The following is a 21,854-nucleotide window of genomic DNA, read 5'->3' as shown; positions in this document are numbered from 1 at the left end:
TTTTTTTATTTCCATACATTGTGGACCAGGCGCGTACGGAGACCCCGCAATTTAAATGAATCATCATTATGCCAGATCAAACATACCCATTCCTGTGTCTCGATACATCTTCTATTATTATATGTGATCAGTTTTCTATAATAGTCAACCATATAGGAACCTATTCGTGACTAGATACACACACAGACATTCAGCTTTATACTATATCTATCTATATTTTTATAAAGTAATAGGGTTCGTGTGATTCTGTCTGTGTGTACAGCTCTCCATCATCAACGAAATATAAAGGAGGCAAGAGGGTAGATATCTCCTGGTAGAGAAACATTAGAACCCATTTTAGGATGTTTCTGTTATAGGAGACATAAGAATATATGCCTAATTTCTTTATATACTAGTCTACAAACCACCCCCATATCGAATGACTTATGCTCATTTGCATATCACATATATTAAATCTCTTTAACTAATTACCTCGACCTTATTACATATTGAAAATATTCTAATCATTTCAACTGTACTATTTACAAAATCTATTTAACATTTAATTATTTAATATATTTTCATTTAATTTTATATTCGATTTATTTCACTTTACGTATATTATCAAAACAATTCATTGGCGAGGAAAGCTTTATGTTTTGGGATTGTATTGAAAATGTAATGGAAATTTCAATTTCGTTCCGTTTTAATCTTTTATATTTTACTTGCCAATATAATTGAAAGAATACAATTCAACTATCGTAATTTTATATAAATAAACAAAAACAAATATTTTAAAATAAAACTTTATTAAAAAAGAAATAATTTTATTTTTAAATGAAAAAAATCAATTTAGTAAAATAATTGTATTAAACACCCCCAGCCTTGTCAGCAAACCTGTAAACCTATAAAAGTTAACATTTCGAATGTAAACAGTGATTTTTCGATTTTGTTAGCGCTTGCCGCAATTAAAGACAATTGAAACGGAACTAACTTTATTTCCATTCTATTTTTTAAACAACCCCCAAAACATAACGCTCTCTTCCAGTTATAGCCAATTTTTTTTTAATTAAATAAAACAGGTCAACATAAACAGATAAGCGCATTTTCTTTTACATTTTTCTTACAACCATTGTCATTTAACCAACTGCAGGATACCGTTACTTTTGTGGGGTTGTTTTGAAAATGGCACGGAGATTATAATTTCGTTCCAATTTAATCTTTCTGGTCGAGCCTATTTCGAAAGCCTGTCTTATCATAGATTTGAACTACAAATAATTTATTACATTTTGATTATTACTATCTTAAGACTTAAAGCTTATATTTATTTCATTTTTCTATTTATATATTGAATTAGTTATTTCCAGTCTTATTTAAACTTAGTGCTTTCTTTAAACCGGGTGAACCTTTTATAAAAATATGAGTTTAACGTAAAGAACACGAACAAGGTTTTATTCAACTGAATTTCTTCCAGTTTACTAACAAAATATATAAATTTAAAAGAGATATAAATAATAAAATAAAAAGGTTATGTAATTTAAAAGAAATACACGTACTCACAAAAGCAGAACTTTTTTTACACATTTTTTTTTCTTTAAAACCATAACAATGAGACTAACAATTACCTAGATCTTAGTAATTATTTGTTTTAATAGAACTGTTTTAATTGTACTGTTTACTTAGTTAACCTAAGTTGGTATTACATTTATTTTACATTTACTTTTTTTTTTAATTATTACTTTTAGACTGTGACGTTTACACCCGGAAGTAATGAGTCACACGTAGGTCGCTTTTATTCATTCCTTTTGGTCAAGATCAAAGTGTAGTATCTGTTCTTCAGATGCTGCACTTCATTTTCTTGTTCTCTTTCGGTGGAGGAGAAATCCTTCACGACTGAGACAATTTTTATTTTTGTACCTTTTCTCCACGTTAAAAAACGACCCTGGTGTCTAACTCTGTCCCGTTGGGAGGCATAGTAAATAGGTACAATATAATTGTTTATAATTGTACTATTCAGAAATATTATTTATAGTTCGTCCATTTCAGTTAGTATACATTTCCTTTACGCTTAATTAATTTACAATCATTAATATCGTTAAACAATTCCGTTTAAAACCGAAATTATGCCACCCAAACGAAGTAGAAACGAAAGTGAGGAAGAAAGAATGGAAAGATTGGAAGCTAATAGACTAAGAGTTGCTGCAATTCGCTCCAATGAAAACAATTCAGATAGAGAAAGACGTCTAGAACTTAACAGGATACGTCAAAGAGAAAGGAGAGCAAGACTGTCAGATTTGGAAAGAGAAACCCAACGTGAAGCTGACATAACTAGACATGCTGTAAGGCGGTTAAATTCATCACAAGATGAAATTCAAGAAAGGCAAAGATATTCACTGGAAAGAGAAGCAATATTACGATCGAATGAATTATATGAGGTAAGTAGACGTACACAAGGTCAGTTGAGAGTGGCTCAACGACATCAGAATCGGATCGGAAACCCAACGAAGCTTTCGCCTATACCAAGGGCAACAACGAGAGGCTGCATGGAGAGAGAGTATGACTTTGCCCCAGCAATTGACAGAAAACGAGGCAGCTAGACAACGAATGACTGCTTTGAGACACCATGAAATAGAACACTACAATAGAAAAGGATTGCTCTACAACAAAAATGACTCTCTCACTACAGCTGATATAGGAAAAATGGACAAAGTATGTCAACATTGCTCAGCTGTAAAATTTAAAGGAGAAACCCCTGGTTGTTGTTGTTCTTCTGGCAAAGTTGTGCTTGATAGCTTTCCACCACTGCCTCAGTTGCTTCAAGATTTGCTCTCCGGCAATGGTCCCATCTCTAAAGATTTTCTGCAAAATCTACGCAGTTATAACAATTGTTTTGCAATGACATCATGTGGTCACAAAATTGCGGCAGTACATGGGTGGAATCCTTCTTTTAGAATTCGAGGCCAGGTTTGCCACCAGATTGGGAGTCTTTTACCACCTGAAGATGAAACAGCAAAGTTTATTCAAGTGTACTTCTTGGATAGTCTGGAAGAGGAACAACATAATCGGGGACGTGACAGTAGACTCAATAGAGACATTCTCCAAAGTCTGACTGAATTTTTACATGGGAACAACAGCTTCATTTGTCAGCTGAAAACAACAAAGGAGAGGATTGAAGAAGAACACTTGGTAGAACATAAAGTTGTCATAAGGGAAGACCGAAGGCCGCAAGAAGAGCATCCACGGCGATTCAATGCTCCAACAACAACGTATGAGATTGGAATATTAATGGAGAATGAACCAACAGCTAACCGGGATATTGTCTTGCGTTTTAGAAATGATACATTAAAATGGATCTCCGAACTACATCCCCTCTACGATACTTTAATGTACCCGTTAATGTACCCCTATGGTTCTCCATCTTACAACATCTACATGAAGGCATCCAATGGGCGAAAAGTTACCCAACAGCAATTTTATTCGTACCATTTAATGACTCGGCCTGAAAACTATTTTCTCTGGTACCGAAGGCTATTTCAACAATGGCTGGTGGATGTGTACTGCAAGATTGAAACAGAACGTTTACAGTTCCTGAGGCGTGAGCAACAGACCCTGAGAGCTGACAATTATAGCAACTTGAGAGATTCAATTCTTGGGGAGGATGGGAATCCAGAACAGTTTGGTCAACGAGTTGTACTTCCGGCAACTTATACAGGAGGCCCTCGATGCATGTTTGAGCGTCAAAGTGATGCCATGGCATATGTTCGGCGAATGGGCCGAGCCGACCTCTTCGTCACGTTCACAACAAATCCAAAGTGGACAGAAATTACAGAAAATTGTCTTCAAGGGCAAGACCCTCAGGATCGTCCAGATATTGTTGCCAGGGTTTTCAGGCAGAAACTAAAAAAGTTACTTGAATTTATTAAAAAGGGAGGATTTGGCAGGTTGAGGGCTTTCCTGTACACTATTGAATATCAAAAAAGAGGACTGCCGCATGCACACATCCTCACCTGGCAGGCCCCAGAGGACAAACTTCTACCAGAAAAAATGGATCTCTGCATATCTGCAGAGATCCCTGACAAAGAGGAAGATCCTGATCTTCATGCTAAAGTGATGGCACATATGGTGCATGGACTTTGTGGACCATTTAATCCAAATTGTCCATGTATGATTGACAACAAATGTTCCAAAAAATACCCAAAAGAATTTCTTCAGTGTACCGAGCTAGGCCAAGACTCTTACCCCAAGTACAGGCGAAGAAAACCAGAAGATGGAGGCCAGACTGGTACAATAAGGATGAAGAGAAATGGTCGGTATGTTAATCAAGAAATAACAAACCAGTGGATTGTTCCGTACAACAAGGTCCTCCTTCAGCAGTTCAACGCTCACATTAACGTAGAAATTTGCAGCTCGATCCAAAGCATCAAATATGTCCTCAAATACGTGAATAAAGGATGTGATCAAGCAGTGTTTGAACTACAAAGAACTGATGGAGCAGCTAACCAACAAGGCCAAGTACAAAGTCACATTGTGGATGAGATCCAGCAGTTCCAGAATGCAAGGTATGTCGGCAGTTCAGAGGCGGCCTGGAGGATATTGGAACATCCCATCCATGAACATTTCCCCCAATTGTACAACTTTCTGTTCATCTTGAAAATGGGCAGCATGTCATGTTCTCAGCTGATACTGCTCTGGAACGAGCCCAAGGTCCACCGCCTGCCACAACTTTGACAGCATTTTTTCAACTTTGCCATGAGGATGACTTTGCAAGGGGTCTCAAATACGTAGAAGTCCCTGAGTTTTACACTTGGAACAAATCGACAAAGAAATGGATGAGAAGAATGCGTGGGGTACAAGTTGAAGGTACTGAAAATGATGATGTATGGAAGGCACCATGCATTGGGAGAATCTACACGATTAGTCCAAAAGCAGGGGAGTGTTATTTCTTACGCCTGTTGCTCAATGAGGTTGCTGGTCCAACTTCATTTCAAAATTTGCGAGCATACAATGGTCAGGTGTTTGAAACATACAGAGCAGCGTGCCTTGCTCGAGGCCTTCTAGAAAATGACCATCACTTGCATCAAGCAGTAGAAGAGGCAAGTGCCACTCAATCACCTTCAAATTTGCGAAGCCTATTTGTGATAATTTTAACAGCCTGTGAGCCAAGAAATCCTCTTGAGATCTGGATGGCTTTTCGTGATGTAATATCTGAAGACATTCTTCACAGATACAGGCAAGAAGTTAACAATCCAGAAGCAGATTTTAATGAGGACATCTACAATAAAACTCTTTGTCTAATTGAAGAAAAAGTTCTCCTTATGTGCGGTCAACCATTGGCAAGCTATGGATTACCTGCACCAACGCAAGGGAGAGATGAAAGACTCGCGAGAGAGTATCAACGTGAAGTTACTTATAATCTTGAAGAACTTTCCCTACAAGCAGAAAATATGCAAGAAAAACTGACCGATTCTCAAAGAGAAGTTTACAATTCATTCATGGCAATGTTGGAAGCACAAGGTGAAATGAACAAAAACATGATGTTTCTTGATGCTCCAGGTGGTACGGGCAAGACTTTTGTAATCAATTTGATCCTTGCAAAGATTAGATCCATGAGAAAGATTGTGCTTGCAACAGCATCCAGTGGCATTGCTGCTACTCTACTACAAGGTGGCCGCACTCTTCACAGCACTTTTAAAGTACCCTTGGATACTCATCGAATGGATCAGCCAGTTTGCAAAATTACTGGTAACTCAGCCTTGGCAAATGTAATTAGAGACACCTCTGCAATCATTGTAGACGAAGCCCCAATGACGCACAAGAGTGCTTATGAAGCAATTGACCGAACACTGCAAGACATCACAGGAAACAAGAATCTCATGGGTGGCATTCCAACCTTATTTTGCGGTGATTTCCGTCAAATCCTCCCAGTGGTTAAAAATGGCACAAGGGCTAACATTGTCAATGCAAGTTTGAAACAATCCTATCTCTGGAGGCACGTTATAGTGAAGAGACTGATTACTAATATGAGAGCCTATATCTCTGATAACACAGCTGCAGCAGACTTCTCAAAATTGCTTCTCCAAATCGGTAATGGTCAGTTTCCTATCACTTCTTCACCTGACACAATTAAGATTCCAACTGCGCTTGGTAAATGTGTCGGTAATCAGAAGCAACTGAAAGACAAAGTGTACCCAGACCTGCAAAACAATGGAAAATCACCGGATTGGCTTGCTGATAGGGCTATTATTTCGCCATTAAACAGCAATGTGAATCATTTGAACAATTCAATAATGGATGAATTTCCAGGAGACACAAAGCAATACAAGTCAGTTGATTCGGCTACTAATGAATATGAAGCTGTTCACTACCCTGTGGAGTTTTTAAACTCTTTGGAGATATCTGGAATGCCTCCACACATTTTAAATCTCAAAATTGGATCGCCAATCATGATTCTTCGATCCTTGGAACCGCCAAAAACAACAAACGGAACCAGATGTGTTATCACCAGATTGCACACCAATGTACTTGAGGCCACCATTTCCTGTGGTCCCTACAAAGGCGAAACCGTTCTACTGCCAAGGATCCCCTTAGTTCCATCGGACTCAGAACTTCCATTTAAATTCCGGAGACTCCAATTTCCTGTGAAGGTGTGTTTTGCAATGAGCATAAACAAAAGTCAAGGTCAGACATTTAACACCATTGGCGTAGACTTGACATCAGACTGCTTCAGTCACGGTATGTTCTACGTCTCCATCAGCCGGACAGGAAGTTCAGAAAAACTCTACATTCTGGCTCCAAATCAAAGCAGCAGAAATGTAGTTTACCCTGAGGCTCTTCAGTGAAAAGTTCGAGAAATGGATATGAGGAAAAACTGACATGATCTGATTGTGGTAAGTTTTTAGTATTGAATGTGCAAGATAAAATTTAAGCAAGAGTTGAACATTACTTCGATGAAAAATTTACTATGTAACATCAAGTAACCTTCCTTTTTGATGAAAATGTTTTGTGAAGTTCCTGATTGAATTTCAGTCACTACAATAGGTAGTTAAAATGTTAATCACCTTATGCAATCGTTGCTCTTACAACATCAACTTACTGGAAAGGTGCCCACAGATTTTGGTACCCGAGTGCACAACAAAGCTCCGTGCGAAGCACGGGTATCTTTGCTAGTATATATATATATATATATATATATATATATATATAGAGAGAGAGAGAGAGAGAGAGAGAGAGAGAGAGAAAGAGGGTGTCCGTAAGGTTACTATACAGTCTTATTGTTTTATTGTATTATATTTGTATTAATAGTTAATATTTTTTTTTCAGGTTTATTTAATCAAGCATATATATAGTAACTTTACGGACACCCTGTATATATAGTTTTATTTTAATCGCTTCCGACATGATCTCTTGATAATAGTCGGACGAAAGGTTCCTCAAGTTTTTTAGTCGAATAGTCTGTTTACTATTTTTATCGTGTCTACCCCCCCCCCTTCAGCGATCCTCCTCAAAATTCTAATTATGACTCCACTTATCCTTTTCTAAAATTTAATAATATTTTGCACTACTAAAAACGTTTTTTAAATATTTTAGGAGTAGGTACTCAAAGTCTGTCATATATAAATTAAATGACATCGTTCGAATTAAGGGTAAGATTATGTCGCTTCGAGGCAGGATAGAACTTTCTGTTTGGACAACTATGTCGCCCCTGGTTATATTTCTAGGCGTATTTTCAAAATAAAAGCTAAAAATATTATTAACTTTTTCAAGGATGTGTTTGAATCTTGAGTGCATCCTTGTTTCAACTGTTGTTAACTATCGCCGTCTATGGATCGGTTGCGTGGCCAAACATTATCCTTTTTGATAGATTGCGTTTTTCGAAATGTTTATCGACTAACGATAATTTCCTATAATTTCCTTAGCAATAACGCTCGTTCTAACAACCAGAGATGGCTTGTTGCTCTTATTCGGGGCAGGCATGGTTTAGGGATTGAAGTTGATCGTCATATATTCAACTTCTCTTGTGCTATTCTTTCTCAAAATGAAAAAAGTAGTATTAGCTAGGGGTTTGGATGTGGGCATCCCCCCCATTGGGATTGATAGAGACAGTACTTTTGCCGAATTCGAGATATTTAATTCACAGCTCAAACATCATAAACCATGGTCCAATGATGATTTTTTATATATGAAGGCAAGGTTAGCTGAACTGGCGCATAAGTTTGCTAATTCCCCTATCAATACTCGTGAGTTTACATGGACTAAGATCAAGCTGCCAAACTCCTGAAGACTAATAAGGATATTTAGATTACTAAACCGGATAAAGGTGCTGGTGTAGTCATTCTCAATTCGAATGATTATATCAGGAAAATGTTGGATATTCTAAACGATGAATCCAATTTTAAGAGGCTTGGCGACATATCAGTGGATAGCACTTGGAACACTGATGTGAAACTACAGAAACGTTTCCTTCAATTACACAGGAAGAAATTTATTAACAAGGATACTTACGACAGAATCCGGTCCGTGGGTTAACAACGATCTAGAATGTACATGCCTCCTAAGTCCTACAAGAATGGGATCCCTTTAAGACCCATTTTTCTATCATTGGCTCACCTCAACATGACTTGGCTAAATGATTGTCTGAGATCCTTGAACCATGTACTAAAAAAATTTTCAGATAATTGTATTGTGGATTCTTTCCGGTTCGCTGCTACAATCGGGAACTGGATTCTAATTCTTGTTCAAAAATTGGTGAAACCATTAAAATATGTGCTGACATGCTTTATCGGAACATATTAAGCCCTCCCACTTTTCATGAGAATATTTTCCTGTAATTTATAGAACTAGTCACTAATTCGGTTTGCTTCAGCTTGAATGATGTAATGTATCAGCAGGTCGATGGTATGGCCATGGACAGTTTTCTCGGTGTTATCTTAATGTTTTCCTAGGCTTTCAGGCATCCTTCCTGTTCACTTTGGTCTTTAGACCTTTCCGTTATTGGCGTTACGTGGATGACACTTTTCTCATTTTCAATTCTCGTGACGAAGTAAGTAGTTTTTTCCTGAATTGAAATAGTCTTCACTCTGCACTCAAGTTCAATATGGAGGAAGAGCAGAATGACCCTTTTTGGATGTCCTTGTAGAAAGGACAGAGAATCGGTTTAGTACAACTATATACAGGAAGCCGACATTTACAGGCCTGTATATAAGTTGGGATTCTTTTGCCCCTACCAGGAAAAATCAGTTTGATCAAGACTTTGGTCCACTATGCCATCATGATTTGCTCGACTCGCAAACTTGATAAAGAATTGAAGAAGATAACCGATATTCTTGCTAAAAATAGTTTTCCTGGGAGTATAATCTCCAAGCATGTTCACCAAGATTTTGTTAAATTTAATACCAACCCTTTCTTTGTCCAGTTTATCTGAAACTCCCTTATATTGGTTCTATCAGTAAAGGGTTTTTGATAAAATTAATTCGGTTGTATTCAACTGTTCCTATGCGGTGCAGTCTCGTGTGGTGCTCGACACTAAAAGTTCCTTCCCAGCTTTTAATAAAGGTACACTTCCAACACTACAAAAAAGTTTGTTGTATATCAATTTAAATGTCAGTATGATACTGACTATTGTGGTTGTACTTTTTAATATCTGGGAGTCCGATTGGCACAGCATGTCCTTACGTGTTTTCCAAAGTCCCGGGGTCTAGAATAAACACACTGTTAACACATCCGGGAGTTCACAGAACACATGCAGGCATTTACGGAGAACATCCGGGCGCTCACCTATTCAGAAGTCATCAACTGGTGTGCACTTGTATGACAATAAAGCATGTGGTGAAGCGTATTCGGATGGCTTTTTTCGCATTGTACACAAGGCCCGTTCAAAACAACATTTCAATATTTTCGAGGCTGTAACTGTACTAATGCGCAAACCATCGCTCTGTAGGCAAAAGGAGCTGTCGCATAAATTAGACCTCTTTAAAGAGTTCTAATTTACCAAAGAAGAAAACATGCCTACATTGCATCATTATTTGCTGGCAAGTTTTTATCGTTATTATTTTTTTTTATTTCGCCCTAGATTCTGAAATATATCCCGAGATATTCAATCATTTAATTAACCCGTGGTGTTTTATAAACACATTTATTTTGGTTCACCCCTCCCGTCACCTCCATTTTTAATTATGTGAAAATTGTTTTATTCTAATCAATGCCGATGTAATCTCTTGACAAGTGTCGGACGAAAGGTTCCTCGAGTTTTTTTTAGTCGAATAGTCTTTTGACTATTTTGCTCGTGTCTATTCCCCACCCTCGTCGATCTTCCTCAAAATTCTAATAATGACTCCACTTATACTGTTTGAAACTTTAATAAAATTTTGTACCACTAAAACCCTTTATATATATATATATATATATATATATATATATATATGTATGTGTGTGTGTGCGTTGTTCATTATTATAAAACGGCACATATCTAATATCTATCATAACCTAGATTTTGTATTGTTTAGCAGAATATATTGAATACATTGAAAACGCGCTTGTTATTACTTAGCACGTTTATGCGAGCCAAGATGGGCAGCAATTGATTCAATGTCATTTCTATCATGGAAATACAAGAGTAGTTGAAAACAAGTGTAGCATGATACTTGGCATTTCCCCAGACGTGCGGTCATGTCATTAAATACTATAAGTGTTTTCCCTTGTCCTTCTTGAATAAAGTCTTCATGAGTAGTCTTAACACTACACATAATGTTATATTTTACTCCCCTCAGGGGGGAACACAACACTAGATTAACGATATTTTAGACAGCGTCAGTCGATACATATATGACAGATATCGAAGTCTTTATCTAAATAAATAAAACAGTAGACGTATGTGTGTGTGTAAATATCTAACAGGTAAACTTCTAAACTACTCGTCACATAGCATTGAAATTCTCAGGAAATAATATTCATGCACCAAGGATTGCTTAAAGCGAATAATATCTTTGTTTTCATACATGAATAATATCTTTGTTGACATACATGAATAATATCTTTGTTTTCATACATGAATAATATCTTTGTTAACATACAAGAATAACGCGAAGAGATATAAACAAATTTACATGTAAAATACATTAACCATTAGCCGACATTTTTGCGCATGCGCACACTTCAAACAGCATCTGTCTAGAATGCTACATATTTTGATTGGCTTTATATTAATTTAAAAAAAATGAAATTTCAGTTGTAGTTTTGAGAAAGATAAGAACAGTAGTTCGAAGAATCTAAATAATACGAATAATGTTTGTTGCTTATGTTTTAAATTCATATTCATTCCCTGATATTATTAAACGACAACAACATCACCGCATCGCAAAAATAATTATAACAATAATAATAAACATTTCTTTTTTTTTAGAGTTCTTTTAAGAAGGATAGAAAAAACTAAAAAATTAAAATGACTTTAATGATTCCCGATAAACATCTGGTAGATCGACAATGCATAAAAATGTTTGGAATAAGTAGAGTAGCCAATTTTAAATGTATTGGATCCAAATTTATCTACAATGTCTAATCAACTTAATGATTAAAATAGCAGGTTTTCATAAATAATTAGCTGGCATTATTAATTTGTACTCGTATATTTCATCTCATTGTTGTCAAATTGAGGCTGGTGGGTATCGGTTTCATTTTAAAGTTCGTGATAAATTTAAATTTTAGAAACATGTGTGATATTTAAAGGCATTCCTTTTTTTTCTTCTTCACTTCAACCTCTTTCCCACACACGTGATGTTGCTAGTCTAAGTTTTTTTTTATGTATACTATTGGTACTTGTGATATTCAAAATTGTCTGATCTTCATCAATTCGCTGTTTTTATATCCGACTTTAATATAGCTTTTTATTTGAGTAGTTTATTGCCAATAATTGTATGGCTGTGGATGTCTCTTCCTGCTCAATGTTTCCGTCTTACACACAACCTTTGTCTTTTCAAGTCTAAAGTCAATAAGGACCCATTGTTTTTACGATAACCAACTTTTGTTATTGTTAGCTCCTTATATTAAGTAGTTTCATATCTTACATCGAGCCATAAAAAAACTTTAAACGCGAAAGCAACGAAATTTACTTAAAGTTTTATTACAAATGTAAAGTATAATATTAGATATTTCTGAATATGTAAAAAAAAAAACGAACAACACATGTTTATAATACAAAGGACGTTCCACAAGTAATGCCCCCTATTTTTATTCATCAGATATGGGTTACAAATTCCAAAGTTACGATGACTGAACACAGCCATTCACGACTTGAAGTTTCATCTCGCTGCTGAAGACATTGACAGTGGGAGACGCTAAGAAAGCAACCATATTGCTTTTGAGCAAGAGATGCCCAATTGAACTGAAGAAAAAAATTCAACCTGTAAGCAGTCACGGACGCCTGTAAAACGTTTATGTAGCAGATGCTTACAATTACGAGCAACCTTCCTTACCACCAATAGCAATGGCCAAGAACACATTACCCAAACGTACTTCCTTCAAACTCCTAGGCGTAACGTTTACAGGGCATATGAACTAGAATATATACATTGAGAGAATTGTCAAGCTGCTTATACTACCGTGAAGAAAACTAATTACGCCTGAAAGTATCCTGTACCTCTATAAGGCCACCATTCGCACATGTATGAAGTAATGTTGTCACATTTGGGCTTGTGCATCTGCTACTTGTCTCTCACTCCTTGAGAGGGCTCAAAAGAGAGTCGCCAACCTGATAGGTCATGAACTGTCACTACGCTTTAGCCTCTGTTCCATCGACGAAATGTTGCATCCCTCTGCCTGTTCTACAAGTACTTTAATGGTTAATGCTCTGACGAATTTCAAGCACTTGTACCCCTTCGACGTGAATAACCCCGGCAAACCCGTCAAACAGCTAAATCCCAACCCTCCACTGTAGAGATACCTAGGTGCCAGAAAGCCTTCTACTCCAAAAGTTTCTTCCTCAGAACTGCTAGACTTTGGAACTCCCTTCTGGGATTCTGCTTTCCCAACTGTACTGACATGCAGAAGTTCAAATGTAGTGTGAACAGATATCTTGCTACTCATCTCCCTTCATAATACCCCTGCAACTTACGTCCCCGATAGTATATCCCTACCTACAAGTGGATATGTGCTTTGTTTTGGGTGATTATTTTATAAGAAAAGATGCAGTTGGTGTCAGCAGCGTTAGTGGATGTGTTCACCGATTTTCGAGCTATGAGTAACAAAGCGGGCTCCGGATATTTACGACGTAGAAGTCAAAAGAGGCTGGCAAAAATGTATGTAGAATGTTTACGACTATGTAGAAAAAATTATCGAGCACAAAAGGCGCTGATTTGAATGGGGTAACTCCCGTCTTTGTAGCGAGTCAACGTCTAAGCTTTTAGAAAAAAAAAAGACGAGGCCATGCTTTCCGAACGACTAACGCATAATAAAATATTTTAAAGATTTAAGTTCAATATTGTTTGAATCTTTATATACCCGATTGGCAAGTAATACATTACGCAGCATACAAACGAGACTAGGCATCAAATTTGGGTATGCCACATAAATACTTCGTTCAAAAGGAGATACTATACTATATAAACATCTCATAAAATCACACACACACGGAAGAATCATAGGAACGACTAAAAGCATTAAATGTAGTACTTACCAACACAACAAACGCCCTCGTGTTTGTGCCTTATATAGGCATGCGCGACAACAAAACTTGGGTTTTTATAAGCGGAGGTCTCGAGGTTGTCAGGAATCTACAGGCGCATGCGCAAGAGAAGGGATTGAGATAGTGGTATAAAGGCAGGTCGAGTGAGAAGGTTGTTGTTGTTGTTGTTGTCATTGGACGTTACAGTGACGCGTGCGTTAGGAGGTGATTAAGAGGCGGTTTATTTTTGTGTGTCAAGTCGCGCACCTCGGTGAAGGTCATATAAATCGTTCACCTCGGTGAAGGTGAAGGTCATAAGCTATTTCGGCGATTTCTATTTGTCTCTTTTCCTGGACAACTATGGCTGGGGAAAAGTTTGATTTAAAACTGATACCCGAATTCGACGGATCCACTTCTGTTGTCGACTGGGTCGAAAGGGTTGAGCTGACCTGCAACCTCTGGTAAAGGGGGTGCATACCGTGATTCCCCTGAGATTGGCTGGAGGCGCCCTAAGTGTATATCAGCAACTGAGTGCTGTGGAGAAGGCTGATATTACCTGTATAAAAAATGCTTTATACAAGGCATTTGCCATGGATCCCTGTACGGCCTACAGAACATTTGCCACTAGGAAGCTCATGCCAGGAGAAACCGTGGACGTCAGTTCTATTTGGCAATGGAGTGTCAGAGCAAACACTGGCGTATGCGTTTGTGGCCGGCCTTCCCACCCATGTTAAGCAACTGTTGAGGGCTTCCACCAGCATATCTGTAACGCGCATGGAACATTTGTTAGAACGCGCTCGAGCCATTATCAGAGATGAGGAGGACCTGAGGGAACCGGTTGTAATGATGGCGCAGGCAGCCAAGACTAATGCTGAAAAGAGTCCCAGTTTGAGACCCACGAACAATGGGAGATGTTTCTACTGTGGCCAGCGAGGCCATATCGCAAGAAATTGTACTAACAAGGGGCGCTGGCGCCCGCGCTGTTTCCAATGTGGCAACGATTAGCGATGGATATTACCCATTACAGTGGTAAGCCCTTTCTAACCCTTATCGACTGTGGACCCACTCGTTTTGCGGTGTGGCGGCAAATGACCAGGAAGGACTCGGCGAATGTTGTCCGCCAACTGTCATCTATCTTTTCTGAGCGAGGTGCGCCGGAAGAGATATTGACGGACAACGATGCTGCTTTTTGTAGCCAACAAGTTCGGCAGTTGTTGAATGAGTGGGGTGTCCGACTACGACTGCGATGTGCTCATGTGCCATCAGGGAATGGCATTGCTGAGAGGAGCCATCGCAGCATCAAGAGAATTGCTGCCAAAAAGCAATACACCATTACGGAGGCCACGTATTGGTATAACATCACACCAAAGGATGGGAAGACACTAACAACAGCACCGGCCAATGCCATACACAAATACCGTGTTAGGATAAAGGGCATTGACACTGTCCAACCAATTGACGAGGAGAGTCATAACAAATACAAGGTAGGGGATCCAGTTTGGGTTAGACCTCCTGGAAACCGGTGCACCACCAAGTTCAAGCGAGGACGAATATCTGTAGTGGTCAGCCAGCAGTCGGTCCTTGTTGATGGAACCCCACGCCATGTGCGCGATCTTCGCCCGGCTAGTGAAGTACATCCCACAACTACAGAGAGATGATGAGCTGCTAATGAGTGAGGTCACCGAGCAAGAGAGTGGTAGTTGTAGTTCGTCTGATCAGGCAGGATCAGAACCAGAACCAGAACCACCCCCAGAACCAGAACCAGAACCAGAACCAGAATCTGAATCCGAGAGTGTAAATACCACCCTTCGCAGAAGCCAACGAACTAAGAGGCCACCCCAGGAGTGCACTCTATGTGATCATCAGATCAGGGGGGAGTGTAGTACTTACCAACACAACAAACGCCCTCGTGTTTGTGCCTTGTATAGGCATGCGCGACAACAAAACTTGGGTTTTTATAAGCGGAAGTCTCGAGGTTGTCAGGAATCTACAGGCGCATGCGCAAGAGAAGGGATTGAGATAGTGGTATAAAGGCAGGTTGAGTGAGAAGGTTGGTGTTGTTGTTGTTGTCATTGGACGTTACAGTGACGCGTGCGTTAGAAGGTGATTAAGAGGCGGTTTATTTTTGTGCGTCAAGTCGCGCACCTCGGTGAAGGTCATATAAATCGTTCACCTCGGTGAAGGTGAAGGTCATATTAAAATTTAAAAAAAAAACAGAACATACATTCAAGCGATATTAAAGTCAGTGGACCAAAGCACATACGAACTAACACAGAGTTTGACGGCGGTTTTTCAGTAAAGATTTCCTGCCTCTCTGCGAATACATTTTAATTATCTGAACGATTGAGAACACTGCATGTTGACATTTTTACTTTAGTTTTGTAATTAAATAATAAGCTGCTAGCATTTTAAATACATTTATTTTATTAGTTGCTTTAAGATGATAATTCGATTCATTTCTGGTCCTCAGCTATATCTTATGCTCATCAGAATCAGCATGGCAGTATTTTTGTTATAATTACCACGCCATACCACGGAGAGAGTGACACAAAGAGATATCTATTGAATTCTGGTGACTCCTTTTGCGATTTCCCTAGGGCGAAATCAACAAAGGTTTATTTGTCTTGCTTTGCCAATTCCTTGTTCTCTTTAGACATGTTGAACACCTGCCGCAGCTCTCGAATATGGCGGAGAGCTTGGAATTTATCATCGAAGCCATTTTGTCAGTCGGCTGCCCTCTGGGGAGTGTTTCTGGTTCTGACTGTCAACATTTGTTACTTCGCAATTTTCTCATTAAGAATCACAAATATCATGCATTTTGTCAAGACACATCAATGCCTAGCCGCTGCCTTCTCATTGTTAGTTCTCACTTAATATCTTCTCGTTACACGATTTCGTCTTTTCCTTTATTTGTCTTTTAATTTGATTTCATTTTTAGTCTTCTTCTAAATTCATACAGCATTCATCTCTATCCTTTAAATATTTATTTTTTGCTGTTTCATGGACCTCTTTATTTTCATCACGCAGATCTGTCGTTTTAAAACCTTGAAAATGCAATGCAATTTAAGTAACTATATATTTAAATGTATAAATTTATTATTTTATGTATCCACTATATACATATATATATATATATATATATATATATATATATATATATATATACATATATACACGCACACACACATATATACATATGTTTGTATGTATAAGAAGACAAGATTATGAAATGAAGTTACAAAACTATATATTGGTAGATATAGAATGGATCACTTATTGAATAATAGAATACAAGCAAAATTTGGGGGATAGAAGGGACTCTTTATGCCAGGACATTTCGAAGCCTAATGCTTCTCATCAGAAGAGTGGAGAAGGCGCTAGGTAGCATGGGGAAGATGCGGCGTCTAGCGAAGGGTTCATTAGGGACGAAAAAGATTAAGATGAATTATAGAATGTTGGAGGAAGCTTTATTGAATTCTAAATATATAAAGTAGAAGCTTGTTATATAGAGTATGATATATAAGATTGTATATGATCATTAACATTGTGTTGAGTTTAAGGGGTATATGTTTTAGGGTTAAAATTGAGGGTGTATTGTTGCTGCGTGGTAAAATTTTAACGGTTTGTTGAGTGTCTATCATCTATGGAGTGGTATTTTTGACAGGTGCACCCTAAACGTCAAATGGCAATATAAAAATCCTCCAACCGCCCCCTTATAATCATACTCCCTATATCATAATAGAAGAAACTTAAAAATATTGCCGAGTATTACCTAATCAATATTACAACCTTGCATTAACCGCCCCCCCCCCAAATCTATCCCCAAAATTTTGCTTGTATTCCATTACTCAATAAATGATCCGTTCTATATCTACCAATATATAGTTTTGTGACTTCATTTTGTTTTCCTATTGTATAAGCTCCAATAATAATTGTTGAGCTTGGCATTATCCAAATAAGTCTCCTCTTGTGAAATTGAAATAGCTCTCTCTTCCTCTTACGCATTAAGCTATATATATATATATATATATATATATATATATATATATATATATATATATACGTTTCAAGTAATGATTTACGGATATATATATATATATATATATATATATATATATATCCGTAAATCATTACTTGAAACGTAACTCAGTTTGTATATACTAATCGTAATAGATTTTAAAATCTTTCTAATAAGGAAAGTTTTATAATGAAATTTTATACATATAGAAATTTAAAAACACGTCCAAGCTTATTGAAAGCCATCCGGTTGAATGACCTATTTAAGTTGACTAAAATTGTGTTTTTCGGTAAACATCTGGTGATTACGAAACTAAATATGTAGCAAAGGACTAATTCTGCAGGCTTATTCGCCGAGAAACAATATTATAATGACTAACTTGTGAAAAGTAATAAGAATCTATCTGAGAAAACTTGATATTTGAAAATGAGAGAGTTATTATAATAAACTATGTATACATATAAGTATATATATAGACACACATGCCTACATGTATATATATATATATATATATATATATATATATATATATATATATAGACACACACGTGACGGGGTGAGTGTATTAAATAAAAAGTAAACAACAGGATATCGAAGGAATTTATGCAAAGCAAACGTTTATCGGTGGCAGGCAAATTTTCTGCCTAGGGGTATGTTCATGGTTCCAGTAAAGTTCAATTTACCATTTTAGTACAAAAAGGTTTTTTAAAAAAAAACGGCATTTAGTTCCTGTGAGGCAAACGGGATGCAAAATAAACGCAAAAATCGAAAACAGAAAAATTGCGAGAAAGAACGAGATGAACACTTCCAGATAATATAAACTAAATTTATTAAAGATTAAGAAAGAAATATTTAACGAGAAAAATATATATTCGAAATTAATGGAGTTTTTTATATTTTTAACATTTTCACAATTAATGGAGTTTTTTTATATTTTTAACAGTTTACACTGAGGGAGAGTCCCGCAACAGAAACAAAATGGATTAACGGCTGACCAGACTCCACGACCACGAGGAAAAATTACCGGCTCCAGCTTGACAGAAACAGAAAAAAATTTTGCACTGGAAACTCTCTTTTTTGTTTGTTCTGTCCTTGTTCTTTTCACGAATTGTGAGCAACACATTTAGTCCGATTGGGTTCACTTGTGGGAGAACGAACTTCAAATAATAAGTCCACAGTCTTTCAATACGTTTCTTTTTCATCCTCTTTTCAATATATGCCTGTCGGCATTCGTTTTCGGTGTTCCAAAATAACTTTTTCGAGGTGTTTATTATTATTTTCACTTCGGGAAAACAGAGCTACGGGTTTCAACTCGCTTATGGGCGGGGTATTTTTTCTTAGTCATATTTGAACACGCGTCATGTCGCTTAAGGATTCCACAGAAAAATGAGGCTTGACTCTTTGTTTCGCATCTCGGGTCTAAAAATAAAATTGACGAAATCGTTTTTCTTTTACCATGGCTGATGAAATATTTTTAGCTGGTTGAGTATTTGGTTTCCAAGATCGGATAACAGTGTAATAATTGTTCCGCTGCCATACTTCACTTTTTTGTCTTCGGCCAGTAAACGAGAATTCCTTCAGGCTGACTTTAATATTAGGTTTATAAAGGATAGGGAATTAGTGAATTCTCCCTCAGTTCGAACATACAATCAAACGTTAATCCTATCGCTAGCAGATAAAGAAAAATATACTCGATGTCGAGGTGGCCTTTTGTAACAATATATATATATATAAATATATGTATATATAATACCAAGCGTTGCCTGGGTGGACATTAAATTCGGTTTGGAAAGATCCGCTATACATACCATATTGATCAACCCCAAGAAAAGAAAGTAAGTAGATGACAACCTGGACGCCATAAAAAAATTAATCAAAACCACTTTCTTTTCAATACAAATAGCAGCGACTACCCGGGCAACTGCAAAAATTTTTAGCCGAGATAGGCTGGCTCGAACCTGAAACGCGAAAGAGAAAAGAAGGTAAGTGACAAACGCTTTGACCCATCAGATAAAGACGACTTGGGAGGTCATGACTTAAAAAAAAAAAATAAACGCGTACGATACTTCGAAAATAGTAACCACCATTAAATTCATTTTTTCTTATTTACAGATAATATGCGCAAAGTCCGATGCGGACACACAAATACACAAACCGATGTTTAAGATTCATAAAATAAAGGATGTCGCCAAGAAGAACTAATTCAAAACCGGTTTCTAAGAAAATCGATGTCAGTAATATTAATTCCAACCAAATGTAATATATAATTAAGAAAAACTAACTTTAAATAACAATCTTAAAAAAAACCCACTTAAAACAATTATCTGGAAATATCGGTAACTAACACACAGGTAGTTAGTCAAACTGATTTTCCTCAATGTAATACGCAAATGACGTTAACTTTTGAGCGTATATTTTGCAGGAATAATGCAATACATACAAATACATGAAATAGGAAAATAATGGGTATTTTGTAATCAAATTGTGAACACACATACAAGCAAACTACAAGCAAACAGATTAAATTAGGAATAAAAGTGCCCCAATAAAATATATGCACTCTTGTATGCCCATAAAATTAACAGTTATTATGAGAAAGAAAGGTTTCCTACATAAAAAAATACTGTGGACAAATTTAGAAACCAGCTAATTATCAAAAGTGTTCAAATTATTGGCCATTGTGGTTCATGAACAGCTAGCAACGCTAACTCATTGAAAATGTTCTTAATCAGTTCAACAGGTATGTTGACACATCGTCCAATGGTTGCTTACAACTCATACTCCCAAAACAACAACAACAAAAAAAAACGGGCTGGAGGGTCAAATCCGGTGACCGTGGACAGTACTCGATACTTCCTCTTCGTCCTAACTATCTGCTTCGCATATGATTATCAAGATATGCTCTTACCTCGTGGTGATAGTTGCCGGAAGTGCCATTCTTTATTCCCAAACATCTCTTGGTAACATGGCATAGCGTTTTTAATTAGCAAGCCGGGATATTTTAAAGAGTATATACATTTTATTGGGATCCCCCCTCTCTCTCTATCTCTCTCTTTCTCTCCCTCTCTCTCTCTCTCTTTATATATATATATATATATACATATATATATATATATATATATATATATATATATATATATATACTAGCAAATGTACCCGTCGTTGACCGGGTGCAAAAACAGCCTGCAGAAAATGGACTCTGATTTATGAACGTATGATAGGTTACGAAAAGGAAGGGTTGTAAATTTGGGTTGAATTTGGGAGTATCAAAACCAAGCAAAATATGATGAAAGTAAAAATAAAATAGATAAACCCCATAATTTATTATACCATACCTGTTCACACTGAAACACTTATCACAATATTCTGTGGATCTATATTAAAATCCTTGTTAAACTTTGTGGCATATTTATATGGAGGTCAGGTGCGAACGAACACCCCATAATTTTATTATACCATATTTCTTCAAACTGAAACATAATTATCAAAGTATACTTACGCAGATAGATATGAAAAGCCTTTATTAAACTTTGTACCTATTTCCATTCTATGGAAGCCACGTATTTTATTACACTATCCCTATTTAAGTTAAAATATACTTATCAAAGTATTCTTATGACAGTATTATTATGTACATCTATATAAAAACATTTGTAAACGTTTCTTTTAACGTTTCAATTTTTTATTTCCATACTTTGTGGACCAGGCGCGAACGCAGACCCCATAATTTTAATGAACAACAGTTCTGCCAGATCAAACATGCCCGTTGCTGTGTCTCGATAATCTTCTATCATTATATGTAATCAGTTTTTTTTTAAACAGTCAACCATATAGGAGCCTATTCGTGACCAGACACAAACACACATACACACACGCACACACACAAACAAACATTATATTATAGATATATATTTACATAACCATATGTATATACATATATATATGTATATATATATATATATATATATATGTATATATATATATATATATATATAATGTATCGATTTTATTATTTAATTCAACAATATTTAGAACGGGAGTAAAGTTACGTAGTTAGTTTTAAAATATTTTACAGAAAATCAGTTTTAAGCTAAAATGTATGAAATCTGTGTTATACACACATACACGCAGACCTATAAACATATTCGTTTAAATATGCAAGGTATTAAAATTATTTAATTAAACTAATCGATATTAAATTCG

General features: G+C 36.7%; 1 long non-coding RNA gene across 1 annotated transcript in view; it reads left to right on the top strand.

Annotated features, from left to right (window-relative positions):
• LOC145279596 (uncharacterized) overlaps positions 1 to 21,854 on the top strand; it is a 152,495-nt gene that overhangs the window by 115,506 nt on the left and 15,135 nt on the right. The window contains exon 2 of the long non-coding RNA XR_013868408.1: positions 18,595 to 19,633. This is a non-coding gene — a long non-coding RNA (uncharacterized LOC145279596). The remainder of the gene's footprint in view (positions 1 to 18,594; positions 19,634 to 21,854) is intronic.

Source organism: Euprymna scolopes, chromosome 7 (genome assembly GCF_053919585.1).
Source record: "Euprymna scolopes isolate OS-2025 chromosome 7, ASM5391958v1, whole genome shotgun sequence".
NCBI classification, from domain to species: Eukaryota; Metazoa; Mollusca; class Cephalopoda; order Sepiida; family Sepiolidae; genus Euprymna; species Euprymna scolopes.
Note: the sequence above shows the minus strand (reverse complement) of the source record. Positions and strands in the feature narration are given on the sequence as shown.